General features: G+C 37.4%; 1 protein-coding gene across 2 annotated transcripts in view; it reads left to right on the top strand.

Annotated features, from left to right (window-relative positions):
* The window catches only part of IQCB1 (IQ motif containing B1), a 58842-nt gene that overhangs the window by 24027 nt on the left and 19767 nt on the right, over window positions 1–15048 (top strand). The window lies entirely within an intron of this gene.

Below are 15048 nucleotides of genomic sequence, written 5' to 3'. Positions count from 1 at the left end.
TTTAAGGGACCTCCACACTGTTTTCCAGAGTGTCTGTACCAACTTGCATTCCCACCAACAATGTAGGAGGGATCCCATTTCTCCATATCCTCTCCAGCAATTGTTGTTTCTTGCCTTGTCTATTTTTGCCATTCTATCTGGCGTACGATGGTATCTTAGTGTGGTTTTGAATTGAATTTCTCTGGTGGCTAATGATTTTGAACATTTTTTCATGTGTCTGTTAGCCATTTGTATGTCTTCATTGGAAAAGTGTCTGTTCATATCTTCTGTCCATTTTATGATTTGTTTATTTGTTTCTCGTGTATTGAGTTTGAGAACTTCTTTGTAGATCTTGGATACTAATCTATTATCTGTAGTATCATTTGCAAATACCTTCTCCCATTTCGTGGGCTGCCTGTTAGTTTTTTTCACTGTTTCCTTGGCTGTGCAGAAGCTTTTAATCTTGATGAAGTCCCACAAGTTTATTTTATCTTTTGTTTCTCTTGCCTTTGGAGATGTGTCATGAAAAAGTTTACTTTGGCCGATGTCGTAGAGGTTGCTGCCTATGTTCTCCTCTAGGATTTTGATGGATTCCTGTCTCACATTGAGGTCTTTCATCCATTTAGAGTTTATCTTTGTGTATGGTGTGAGAGAGTGGTCAAGTTTCATTCTTTTGCATGTAGCTGACCAATTTTCTCAGCACCATTTATTGAAGAGACTGTCTTTTTTCCACTGGATGTTTTTTCCTGCTTTATCAAAGATTAGTTGCCCAAAGAGCCGAGGGTCCATTTCTGGGTTCTCTATTCTGTTCCATTGGTCTATGTGCCTGTTTTTGTGCCAGTACCATGCTGTCTTTGTGATCATAGCTTTGTAGTACAGCTTGAAATCCAGCATTGTGATGCCCCCAGCTTTGTTTTTCCTTTTCAACAATTCCTTGGCGATTCGGGGCCTTTTCTGGTTCCACACAAATTTAAGGGCTGTTTGTTCCAGTTCTTTGAAAAATGTCATTGGTATTTTGATCGGTTTGCATTGAAAGTGTGGATTGCTCTGGTTGCATGGACATTTTAACTATGTTAATTCGTCTGATACATGAGCATGGAATATTTTTCCATTTTTGTGTCTTCTTCAATGTCTTTCAAGAGTGATTTGTAGTTTCTGGAATATAGATCCTTTACGTCTCTGGTTAAGTTAATTCCAAGGTAACGTATGGTTTTTGGTGCTATTGTAAATGGGATGGATTCCCTAATTTCTCTTTCTTCAGTCTCATTATTCATGTATAGAAATGCAACTGATTTCTGAGCATTGATTTTGTATCCCGCCACATTACTGAATTGCTCCATAATTTCTAGTAGTTTGGGAGTGGATTCTTTTGGGTTTTCCATATGGAGTATCATGTCATCTGCGAAGAGAGACACTTCGACTTCTTCTTTGCTGATTTGGATACCTTTTATCCCTTTTTGTTGTCTGATTGCTGTTGCAAGGACTTCTAGTACTATGTTGAATAATAATGGCGAGAGTGGGCATCCTTGTCGTGTTCCTGATCTTAAGGGAAAGGCTTCCAGCTTTTCCCCATTGAGAATGATATTCGCTGTAGGCTTTTCATAGATGGTTTTTATGAGATTGAGGAACGTACCCTCTATCCCTACACTCTGAAGGGTTTTAATCAGGAAAGGATGCTGTATTTTGTCAAATGCTTTTTCTGCATCTGTTGAGAGGATCATATAATTTTTGGCTTTTTTTGGTTGATAAAATCTATGACACTGATCGATTTGTGAATGTTGAACCACCCTTGCATCCCAGGGATGAATCCCACTTGGTCATGATGGATAATCCTTTTAATGTACTGTTGTATTCTATTAGTAAGAATTTTGAGAATTTTGGCTTCCACATTCATTAGGGAAATCTGCCTGTAATTCTCCTTTTTGATGGGGTCTTTGTCTGGTTTGGGGATCAAGGTAATATTTTCCTCATAGAATGAGTTTGGTAGCTTTCTCTCTGTTTCTATTTTTTGAAATAGCTTTAGAAGAATAAGTATTATATCTTCTTTGAATGTTTGGTAGAATTCCCTGGGAAAATCGTCAGGCCCTGGTGTTTTGTTTTTTGGAAGGTTTTTAATGACTGCTTCAATCTCTTCATAAATAATTGGCCTGTTTAAAAAATCAATTTCTTCCTGTTTCAGTCTTGGTAGTTTATAGGTTTCCAGGAAGGCCTCCATCTCTTCCAGATTGCTTAATTTATTGGCATAAAGCTGTTGATAAAAGTTTCTAATAATCCTTCTAATATCATTGGTATTGGTTGTGACCTCTCCCTTTTCATTCATAATTTTATTAATTTGGGTCCTTCTCTATTCTTTTGGATAAGTCTTACCAGAGGTCTGTCAATGTTATTAATTCTCTCAAAGAACCAGCTTCTAGCTCTGTTGATCTGCTCTACTGTACTCCTGGTTTCTAATTGATTGATCTCTGCTCTAATCTTGATCACCTGCTTTCTCGTGCATGGATTAGGCCTGTTCCTCTGTTGCTGTTCCAGCTTCTTGAGGTGAGAATATAAAAACTGCATTTCAGATTTTTCTATTCTTTTGAGTGAGGCTTGGATGACTATGTATTTTCCCCTTAGGACTGCCTTTTCAGTGTCTCATAGGTTTTGGACCGTTGTGTTTTCATTCTCGTTGGTCTCCATAAATTGTTTAAATTGATTTTTGATATCCTGGTTTATCGAATCATTCTTGAGCAGGATGGTTCTTAGTCTCCAAGTGTTTGAGTTTCTTCCAAATTTTTCCTTGTGGTTGAGTTCCAATTTCAAAGCACTGTGGTCTGAGAATATGCAGGGAATAATTTCAGTCTTTTGGTATCGGTTGAGGCCTGTTTTTTGACCCAGAACATGGTCTACTCTTGAGAATGTTCCATGGGCATTAGAATGAAATGAGTATTCTTTGGTTCTGGGGTGTAGTGTTCTGTATATATCTATGAGGTCCAACTCGTCTAGTATGGCATTCAAAGCTCTTGTTTCTTTGTTGATTTTCTGCTTAGGTGATCTGTCTATTGCTGATAGTGGAGTGTTGAGGTCCCCTGCTATTAACGTATTTTCATCTATATGTTTCTTTATTCTGCTTAAGAGTTGGCTTGTGTATCTTGCTACTCCCCTGTTGGGGGCATATATATTTATAATAGTCATATCCACTTGTTGGATACATCCTTTAAGAATAATATAGTGCCCTTCTGTATCTCTAACTATAGTCTTCAGTTTAAAATCCAATCTGTCTGATATAAGAATTGCTACCCCAGCTTTCTTTTGAGGTCCATTGGCATGAAAGATCGTATTCCATCCCTTTACTTTCAGTCTGGATGTATCTTTAGGTTCAAAATGAGTCTCTTGTAGACAGCAAATGGATGGGTCATGTCTTTTTATCCAATCTGCAACCCTGTGGTATTTTATGGGAGCATTTAGGCCATTTACATTGAGACTGATTATTGAGAGATACCATTTTAATGATGCCATGTTGCCTGTAAAGTCTTTGTTTCTATAGATTGTGACTTTCTGTTCTTTATCACTCTTGAGGCCTTTTTACTTTTATAGAACCCCCCCCTTAATATCTCCTGTAGGGCTGGTTTCGTGGTTACGAAATTGGTCAATGACTGGCAATTCTGGAAGGTCTTTATCTCTCCATCAATTCTGAATGACAGCCTTGCTGGATAAAGGATCCTTGGCTGCATGTTTTTCTCTGAAAGAGCTTTAAAAATGCCCCCAACCCTTTCTCTCATTCCAGGTCTGTGTAGGCAGGTCTGACGTAATTCTGATACCTTTTCCTTGGTACGTGAGAAATTTCTTTGCCCTGGCTGCTTTCAATACTGTATCCTTGGATCTAATATTTGCGAAATGCACTATGACATGACGTGGTGTAGGTTTGTCGTGGTTGAGCTTGGGAGGGGTCCTCTATGCCTCTTGGACACGAATGTTTGTTTCCTTTGCTAGATTAGGGAAGTTTTCAGCTACAATTTGTTCAAATATCTCTTCTAGACCTCTGTTTTTCTCCACCCTGTTGGGGATGCCGATGATTCTGACATTGGAACGTTTCATTGAGTCAGTAATCTCCCATAACCTACATTTCTGAGTGTGGATTTTTGAGTCCAGATTCTATTTTAGCTTTTTCTTCTACTAACCCATCCTCCAATTCGCTGATAACGTCCTTCTGCCTCATTCACCCTGGCCATCAGAGCCTCTAGTTTTGACTGCATTTGGCTCATAGAATTTTTAATTTCTGCCAGATTCGCTCTCATTTCCACCCTTAGAGATTCTATATTCTCATTAACATTTTCGTTAATACTTTTTTCAAGTCTACACATCATCTTGACCATTGTTACTCTGAATTCCATTTCTGATAATTTGGTTACATCCATATCCATTAGTTCTGTGGCAGAGGCCACAGACTCATTTTCTTGTCTTTGCTGGGGGGGATTTCTCCTTCTCGTCATTCTGATGAGGAGAAGTTGCGGTGTTGTCCAGAGCCCAAATTATTGACCAGGACCCAGGCAATGCGCCCTTGTTTTATAGGGACCTAGGGATGTGGGCTTCTTGAGTTTTCAGCCTGCCTTCTGTGTTCTGGGGGAGGGGCCTGCCGCGCCAATACTCAGGCAACCCTGTTTGGGTAGAGTCTCCGTGTTCCCTGCGAGGGGGGATGGGAATGGGCACATTGTGAGACGGTATTTCCAGGCTTTTGTTCTCTGGCAGCTTTCCCTGTGGTTTGCTATGCCTCTTCTGAGAGTCAGAGCAGCAGAAGTCAAATCTCAGACTCTGTCTCAGAACTCTCCACTGGTGTTCTGGCCACTTTAACTCTGTTTCTGTTGGTGCTGCTCAACCCTGCAGCGTCCCGGGATGTGCGCCCCACAGCCGGTGTCCCAGACCTCACTTCCAGGGCCGGCACATCTCTGTCCTTTGTGTTTCTAACACCGCCAGCCTCCAGCCGCCCCCGCACGCTCTGGAGCTCCATTTCAGTGTGGTTCACGTGCACTCCAGAGCTCTGGTTTTCAGACTGGTCACGCACGTTCCCGGCTCATGGTCTCTGTCTGCTCTCTTGCGGGTGCCAGTCCGCGAGTCCGCCTGCTCCCCAGTGCAGGTGGCTACCGCTTCCCAGCGCCCGAACGTGGTGGCTCCCTCCCCCTTCCGTTTATCTTCCGATATCTGTGCGCGGCTTCATGGCTCCCCGCTTTGTACCTCAATACTCATCGCTGGAGATGTTCATTTGTAGACATCCAGATGTATCTTCCTGCATCTCAGGCTGATTCCGTGGATGTTCAGGATGGTCTGGTACCTATCCAGCTCGACTCAGGGGACCAGCTGAAAAAGGGGACCCCTACTTCTCCGCCATCTTAACTCTAGGGTTTTCTATATATAGTATTATCTTATGAGAAACAGTGATAGTTTGCTTCTTCCTTCCCAGTTTGGACACCTTTTATTTCTTTTTCTTGTTTGATTGCTGTGTCTAGGACTTCCAGAACTATGTTGAATAAACTGGCAAGAGTGGACATCCATGTCTTGTTCTTGATCATAGAGGAGAAGCTCTTGGTTTTTCACCATTGCATATGGTGTTAGCTATGGGTTTGTCAGATATGTCCTGTATTATTTTGAGGTATCTTCCATCTATACATACTTTATTGAGAGTTTTTACCATAAATGGCTGTTGAATTTTGCCAGATGCTTTTTCTGCATCTATTGAGATGATCATGTGATTTTTTTTTTTTGTTAATATAGTGTACCATGTTGATTGATTTGTGAATATTGAACAGTCCTTGCATCCCTGGAATAAATCCCACTTGATCATGGTATATGATCCTTTTAACATATTGTTGAATTCAATTTGCTAGTATTTATTGAGGAATTTTACATCTGTGTTTATCAGGATTATTGGCCTATAATTTTCCTTTTTTGTAAAAGCGTCTTTGGTTTGTTATCAAGGTAATGCTGGCCTTATAGAATGAATTTGGAAGTGTTCCTTTCTCTTAAAATTTGTAGAGTAGTTTGAGAAGAGTAGATATTAACTCTCAAATGTTTGGTAGAATTCACCTGGGAACCCACTGATCCTGGACTTTTGTTTGTTGAGAGCTTTTTTGATTACTGATTCAGTATCATTATTAGTAATTGGTCTGTTAAGATTTTGTTTCTTCCTGATTCATTCTTGTAAAATTGCATATTTCATTTCTTATAAGTTGTCCAATTTGTTGGCATGTGATTTTTTGTAGTAGTCTCTTATTTTTTTATTATAATAATATTTTTTATTATATTATGTTAGTCACCATACAGTACATCCCTGGTTTTTGATGTAAAGTTCGATGATTCATTAGTTGCATGTAACACCCAGTGCACCATGCAATACGTGCCCTCCTTACTACCCATCACCAGCCTATCCCATTCCCCCATACCCCTCCCCTCTGAAGCCCTCAGTTTGTTTCTCAGAGTCCATAGTCTCTCATGCTTCATTCCCTCTTCTGATTACCCCTCTTTCTTTATCCCTTTCTTCTCCTACCAATCTTCCTAGTTCTTATGTTCCATAGATGAGAGAAACCATATGATATTTGTCTTTCTCTGCTTGACATAGTAGTCTCTTATAATCCTGTGTATTTCTGTGGTGTTAGCTGTAACCTCTCTTTCATCTCTGATTTTATTTATTTAGGCCCTCTCTTTTTTTCCTTGATGAAATTGGCTAAAGGTTGATTAATTTTGTTTAAATTTTCAAAGAAGCAGTTCTTAGTTTCATTGATCTTTTCCATTTTTTCTTTTTACTGTTTTATTTCTGCTCTGGTCTTTATTATTTTTTTCTTCAATTAACTATGGGCTTTGTTTTTCTTTTTCTAGTTCTTTTAGGTGTAAGATTACATTGTTGTAGATTTTTCTTGTTTTTTGAGGTAGGCTTGTATTGCTCTGAACTTTCCTCTTGGAACTGCTTTGGCTTCATCCCATAGATTCTGGAATGTTGTGTTTCCATTTTTATTTGTCTTAAGGTAATTTTTTAATTTCCTCTTTGATTCCTTTGTTGACCCATTGGTTATTTAATACGTTGTTTAGCCTCAAGGTGTTTGTGGTTTTTCCAGTTTTTATTTCTTGTAATTGATTTCTAGTTTTATACCATTGTAGTTGAAATAGATGCTTGATATGGTTTCAGTCTTAAATTTGTTGAGATTGGTTTTGTGGTCTAACATGTATCTAGTCTCAAGAATGTTCCATGTGGGGGCGCCTGGGTAGCGCAGTCGTTAAGCATCTGCCTTCAGCTCAGGGCGTGATCCTGGTGTTCTGGGAACGAGCCCCACATCAGGCTCCTCCACTGGTAACCTGCTTCTTCCTCTCCCACTTCCCCTGCTTGTGTTCCCTCTCTCACTGGCTGTGTCTCTGTCAAATAAATAAATAAATAAATAAATAAATAAATAAATCTTAAAAAAAAAAAAAGAATGTTCCATGTGCAATTGAAAAAATATGTAGATTGCCGTTTGGGGTTAGAATGATCTGTGTATATGTTAAGTCCATCTGGTCTTATGTGTTGTTTAAGTTCACTTTTTCCTTACTGATTTTCAGTCTGGATGACCTATTCATTGATGTAAGTGGATTACTAATGTCCCTGTTATTATTGTATTACTGTCATTTTCTCCCATTACATTTGTTAATGTTTGCTTTATATATTCAGGTGCTTCTACATTGGGTGCTTATATATATTTACTGTTATAATCTCTTGTATTGATTTCTTGATCATTATGTAATGCCCTTATTTGTCTTATTATGGTCTTTGTTTTGAAGTCTATTTTTGTCTAATATATGTATTGCTACTCCAGCTTTCTTTTCACTTCATTTGCATGGAGTATCTTTTTTCCATCCCTTTATTTTCAGCCTGTATGTGTCTTTAGGTCTGAAGGGAGTCTCATAGGCAGCATGTAGATGGGTGTTTTGTTTTGTTTTGTTTTTTTCATCCATTCAGTTGCTCTGTGTCTTTTGATTGGGCATTTAGTCCATTTACATTTAAGGTAATTATGACAGGTATGTACTTATTGCCATTTTGTTATTGTTTTCTGGTTGTTTTTGTAGTGCTGTTTTTTTCTTCTCTTGTTCTCTTTTCTGTGAGTTTATGACTTTCTTTCGTGTTATGATTGGCTGTCTTTTTATTTTTTGTGTACCTATTATAGATTTTGGGTTTGTGGTTACCATGAGGTTCATATATAACACTTTAATTATGGTGGTCTATATTAAGTAAATGGTCACTTAAGTTTGAACACATTCTAAAAGACTCCCCTACCACCATGTTTTTTGTTTTTGATGTCATATTTAACTCTTTTTATTTTGTGTGTCCCATAACTAATTATTGTAGGTACAGTTCACTTTATTACTTTTGTCTTTTAATCTTCGTACTAGCTTTATAAATGGTTCTTCCAATATCTTTTTTACCAGTGAGATTTTTTTCTTTCATAAATTTCATACTTCTGGTTATGGCCTTTAACTGCTTAAAAAAGTCCTTTTAATATTTCTAGTAAGTTTGGTTTTAGTGGTGATGAACTTCTTTAACTTTTGTTTGTTTGGGGAACTGTTTATGTCTCCTATTCTGAATGGTAATCTTGCTGGGTACTCTTTGTTGTACGGTTTTCCATTCAGAACTTTGACTACATCATGCAACTCCCTTCTGGTCCTTAAAGTTTCTGCTAAAAATCAGCCTTATAGGTGTTCCCTTGTTACATAATTAGTTGTTTATCTCTTGCTGCTTTTTAGATTCTGTCTTGGGGCATCTGGGTGGCTCAGTTGGTTAAGTGTCTGCCTTTGGCTCAGGTCATAATCCCAGAGTCCTAGAATCAAGCCTTCCGTTGGGCTTCTTGCTCAGCAGGGAGCCTGCTTCTCCTTCTCCCTCTGCCTGCTGCTTCTCTTGCTTGTACTCTCTCTCTCTGTCAAATAAATAAAATCTTAAAAAAAAAAGATGCTCTGTTTAATTTTTGACATTTTAATTATTGTGTATCTTGATGTACACTTCCTTGGGTTAAACTCGTTTGGAGTTTCTCTGCTTCCTGGACATGGATGTCTGTTTCCTTCCCCAGGTTAGGGAAGTTTTCAGCTACTATTTCTTCAAATAAGTTTTCTACCCCTTTCTCCGACTCTACTCCTTCTGAGACCCCTAATATACAAATGTTAGTACATTTGATGTTGTCCCAGAAGTCCTTTAAAGTATTCTAATTTTTTCATGTTCTTCATTCTTTTTGTTGCTCAGCTTGGATAATTTCCACTACACTCTCTTCCAGATTGCTGTTTGGTTCTTCTGTATTATCTAATCTGCTGTTGATTTTCTTCTAATTTATTTTTCATTTCATTTATTGTATTCTTTAGCTCTGATTGGTTCTTTTTAAAAATATTTTCTGTCTCTTTGTTGAAGTTCTCACTGTGTTCATCCATTCTTATCCTAAGTTTAGTGAGCATCTTTATGACCTTTACATTGAACTCTATCCAAATTATCATTCATCTTCATTTTGTGTAATTCTTCTTCTGAAGTTTTTTCTTGTTCTTTCATTTGGACCATATCCTTCTGTTTCCTCATTTTGCCTGACTTTCTGTATTTGTTTCTATTAGGTCAATCAATTCCTGGTCTTGAAGGAGTAGCCTTACGTAGAAGGCATCCTGGAGGGCCCAGAAGCACAGTCCTCCCCAGGTCACCAGAACCAGGTGCTGCAGGGGTATTCCCTGTATGGGGATCATTCTCTCTTTTATGATTGGGCTGCAACTCTTGTGGGCACACTGGTAGGTAGGGCTGTCTACATCTCCCCCTGCCAGCCAATTTGGGTGGGTGCTGATCCAGGCTAATGCTTCCCACTGAATGCAGTGAGGCAAGAGATGCTTTTAGGAGGTGCTAGTCCCAGCCAATGCCACCTGCCAGTTGGTGTGGTGAGTCCACAAGGCAACACTGAAGAGAGAAGCATGTGGTGCTAAGGGTAGATGGAGAATGTCAGAAGTGGAACATACCAGTACTTCCATTCCCAGAGAAAGTTCCTACAGATCCCTGGCCCTCCAGCACACAGCCTAAAATCAGTCAGTAGTCAGTAAATTTACATATGGCTGAGGCACTTTTTAAACTGCTGCTTTTGTGCTGGTTCTCAGAGCAATTAAGTTTGTGCATGGGACCTTTTAAGAACAGAGTCTTGGTTTCCTATAGCCTCCCTACTGTCCCAGAATTAAGCCCCATTGATTTTCAAAGCTGGACATTATGGGCACTTCTTCAGGTGCATGTCCCCAGGGCAGAGTCTGAAGCTCTGTCTGTGGTATCTCTCCCCCTGTGAGTCACTGCACTCCTAGTATAAGTCCCAGTCAGATTGCATCTCTGTCCCTTCTACCCTTCTCCATGTGGCTTTTTCTTTATATCTTTAGCTGTGAAATAGCTAATCTTTAGGTTGTTCCCAGAGAGAGTTGCTCTTATTTAGTTGAAGCCTTGTTTGTCTGGGGAAGGAGATGAGCTCAGGATCCTCCTGTTCTACCCACTTGCTCCTCCAGCTGTTTCTTTTACTCTTGCTTTCATTCTTGTTCTGAAAACACATTTCTGAGTACCATTAACTAGATGTACTTTCAAAGCAAAGGACATAATGTAAGACAAAAATCTGATGAAACAAATACATAACCCTATTCACTTGATAAGACTTTTTTTGTGGGCCAAGCCTACAGAAAGAGGCAGTGATAGTCAATTATTTAACCCTTAAAATAAAAAATTGCCTTAATTGTTCATATGTAATTATGGTAAAACCATGTATGAATTCATAAAGGTTTTAGTATGTTCACCTGAGTTTTATCAGTAAATATGGAATGGATAGAAATGATCATTTAGATATGACAGTTTGTCATTTATTTATTTGAAGTGGACCAAAAATGAAATACTGAAGACATGGCTCAGTTTTTTATATGACTGGCCCATCCAGATTTTAGAGGCAATGGAAAGAATGAAACACACACATATACACACACATGCACACAAATAAATGACTTAGCTCCTAATCATTTATGATGAAATAGAGCTATCTCAGAGGTGATTTTTCATGTAGCCTTAAGCTTAAAGCTCAATTTTAAATTTTCGTTCACTAAAGTGAAACTTGCATATGCCAGAAGTCAGTTTTTTAAGAGAACTAAAACTAGTCTTTTAATAACTGCAGCTGCATTTCTCAGGTACAAAAATGTTTTAATATAGTAAACTAAAATTTAGATTTAAGTCATTTATGAAAGTTTCCTTTAAAGAAGTTAAAGATAGATTATTAATATGGGCATGAGTTTTGGTGTTTTTTTGTTTGTTTGTTTGTTTTAAACATGGCATTTTTAAGACATGTTTCAATTGCCTAATATATGCCAGAAGCTATGCTGGGTACTGGGAGAGTTACACAGACTCAATTTTGTATTCCACCTCAGCAACTTTGGGCTATGACTGTGGACAAAATGCCCAACCTCTCTCTGCCTCAAATTTCCCATCTATTTAATGGGGATAATTGTCTGTGTACCTTCCAAGATTAAAATAATATAAAGGTTTTTTTAGCATATTACCTGGAACTTAGAAAAGATGATAGTGGGGAAAATGCATATGGCACATTTTTTGCCTTTGAGGGTTTACAAATCTAGTTAGACAGATAGATATGTTAAATAAATAGTACTTGTGTTCTTGGTATAGCCCTGCCTTCTGTGGTGAAGGAAGAGTATTTATTACTTATGGATTCTACTTGCTATTATTCTCAGCTATCTGCTCTGTTAACATTTAAAGGTACCCCTGTACCATGGATTCAGACCTTTGATGTTTAGTCTCACAATAGTTGTCAAATTTGCCAGTCTACTTTGTCTTGTAATATTAAAATCTGTATTTAAAAGTATCCCAGGATTATAGATTTTGTCCACTTTTAGAACTGTATCTGTGGAGTCTAATTAATGTTTCACTATTTTAAAATAGAAATTCCATTGCTTTATGTAACAAAACCAGTCCAGTTATAAATATTTCCATTAAAAGAGATTAGCTGTGAAGCCAGAATTATTTGAATCTCACATTATAATTAGTTTTTTTTCCCCAGTATTTTTGAGTTTGAAATTTTAGGACAGATTGAAGTATAGGTTTAACCTTTGGGTTCTATTTATTAATTTATTATTTTTAAATTTCAAGTTTGCTCAGGCTTCACCACCTTTCCTCTTCTAGTTGAAATAGGTTATGCAAATTTTTCTTGCTTGCTTTATAACTGAACTTTCTGCAAAGTTTATTTCTGTCTCTTTGTGGTCAGGTCGTTATCTCAGGGTAATTTTTCCCTCCCATTTTTTTTGCCAGGGCTGGGGGGTGCAGGTAGGGACTGCCCACCACTCATAATTATGGGCCCAGATTCATCAGAGCTTTTTAAATTCCAGCAAGAGGCACTCTTGTGTAGTCACACCTTTACTAATGCACTTTCTTGGGGGTTTCTTTTCTTTTTTTATTTCTTATGATGTGTAAGATGCCTTTTGAGCTGCTCTTTTTATTTTAACTGAATTATGGTTTCAGGTATACAACATAGTGATTCGATGACTCTATACTTTGCTCAGCAGAAGTGTAGCTACTGTCACCATATAACGCTATTATGATACCATTAACTGTATTTCCTGTGCTATACCTTTCATCCCCATTACTTGCTCGTGCCATAACTAGAAGTTTGTACCTCCCACTCCCTTTCACCCATTTTGCCCATCCTCTCACCACTGGGGGGTTTCTTTTTTACTGAATCATTTTTTTATGGTCAGAAACTTTATTTTCTGTCATGTGCCGAGCAAGGTTTTCTGAAGCAGCTAACAGTTACTCCGGTTACCTTTGGGAAACCTCACAACTACCTATCTTTATCATAGTGCTGATATTTTGGTGTCTTAATTGTATTTGTTTCACTTTGTAGGGGAAGAAAAAAAGTTTTCCCTCTACCATACTGTGGGTTCATTCCCTGGAAATTAGACTGACAAAAAAGGGGGAAAAACAATTAACAAGAGAAAAACAGTTTATTAACATGTGCAGGGCACATCATGCTGAAGAAACCTCACATGATGAATAACTCAAATGAGTAGTTAGAATTTGGGCTTGTATAGCATCTTAACAAAGAATAATAAATTCATAGAGAAGTGACAGGTAAAAAGAAAAGGATTTTAGACTTCCAAAGTCAGGAAATTATGAAAAGGTAAATATATTTGGGAAACTAATGGAGTATGTGGGTTATTTGTCTAGGTCCATCTTGGTACCAACTTTCCATCTTCTTCATGGCCATAAAACTTCTTGAGAGGGGGATTTATGGCAGCCCTCATTTCTGAGACATTTCTGCGTTTAGTCCAATAAGGGAAGCTCTGGGAAGGCTCTTTATACATTTGTGGATTCTCATTTGCCTCCAGCTCAAAATAATCTTTATGACAGAGTGACATATTGTGCTATACTTCAACTTCTCCTTGAATTTGAGCTTCTGAAGAGCAGAACTGTGTTTCTTCTCTGTTTCCCTGAGTGATGGTACCAAGCAGGCAACAATCACTCAGATAAATGTTTGTTGCGTTAATGAACAGAGCCCATCAACTCTTTTGGCAGTCAACTCATATGGTACTCCCCCAGTTCATACTTACTATTCTCCAACAAAGGAATTGCTAGAGACTTCCTGATGTCTTGGTAGTAGATAGTTTGGTCAACTTTCTCTTTGGTGGTAAAGATTCATGTTGATTAAATGTAACTCATGGAATGTACTTACATAAATTGGGAATATATTTGATCACTCATTTCCTTTTCAGAAGTGCTCACAGATGCCAGATGGTCAAATGCCTAGTCTTTCTTATAAAGAGACCAGTTAAATGAATTTTCTTACTAATATAACAAAATAAAAATTATTATTAAAAATAATAATAAAAAAATAAAAATAAAATAAATGTTCTTTTAATTTTTTAATGATTAAAGAAACTCTTTAACTAGAACTACAGAGTACCTAACTACTAGTAACTAACAAAAATGTTCCTAATGGGGGGGAAAACATTCAAATTCAAAATCACATTAATTCCTAATAAATGTTTTCAAACATGAAATTAAAGCACGTGAATCTAGAAACGTACATATTTACAATTTATAGTCATTTCAATCTCTGAATCTCACTTTTCTACTATATTTCTGTTTGTATTTTATTTCTGCCCTGCATGCTCCATAGTTCTTTTTTTGCAGTATTTTATAACCTGCATATTTTTCTCAGACCCAGTTTTCTGACAGATTAAATGTCTTAGCAATTCAATTTTAATGATTACTATGTTTCTTATACTAATAGTAAATTTAAAATAATGATAATGCAATATTAGACATTATAATCTGTAACCAATTAGGTAATTTAAAAGGAGATTTTGTTTAGAGCCAACTGTTCTCTTTTACCCTCCATAAGTAGGTAAAGGGTAAAACATCCTTATGTATATGCTGTATACAACCCAGAATTTTCCAAGGAGAGTTAGTTCTACAGGAGAAGCAAGCCATCAGCCATTCTTTGAGAACATAAAGGCCCCTTACTTACTTCATTTCCAGTCTGGAAGAGGAAGAGACACTTAGAAACTATACAGCTAGCCCTACATCCTCTCTAGAACCCCTTCTCCTTTTGGCACACATGCACTTTGAGGTCTTCTCTACCTTTCATAATGGGATAAGAAAGATATTTTGAAACAAATCTTTGACTCTTGACAAAGTGTAAAGCCAAAAAAACCACTCAAATTATAATTGGTAGCAGTTAAGAAACACTAAGAATAAAGGCAAAAACCATACACACTCAAACAAAATTTTATCAAAATAGTTTTGTGAGTCTTCCTTTCCTGTTTTAAAAGATTTTTGAAATTGCTTTATGGTTGTTTTTCCTTTTCCAAAAGAAACTGAATTAAAAATTATTATAACCCTCTATAACCATACTGTTTTGAAATCTGCCTGTCTACAAAACTATAGCCAAGGTACCTCATTTGTTGGCAGTTTAATTCTGGGAAAAGAATCAAGGAGCAAATGCTCTTGAGTGAGACACAAGCAAATTAAGTCTATAGAGATAAAATGAATAATGTATTCTTTTCTTTTCTTCTTATCCT

This window comes from Ursus maritimus, unplaced genomic scaffold (assembly GCF_017311325.1).
Source record: "Ursus maritimus isolate PB19 unplaced genomic scaffold, ASM1731132v1 scaffold_4, whole genome shotgun sequence".
Classification (NCBI taxonomy): domain Eukaryota; kingdom Metazoa; phylum Chordata; class Mammalia; order Carnivora; family Ursidae; genus Ursus; species Ursus maritimus.
This window is presented reverse-complemented; position numbering and strand designations above follow the sequence as displayed.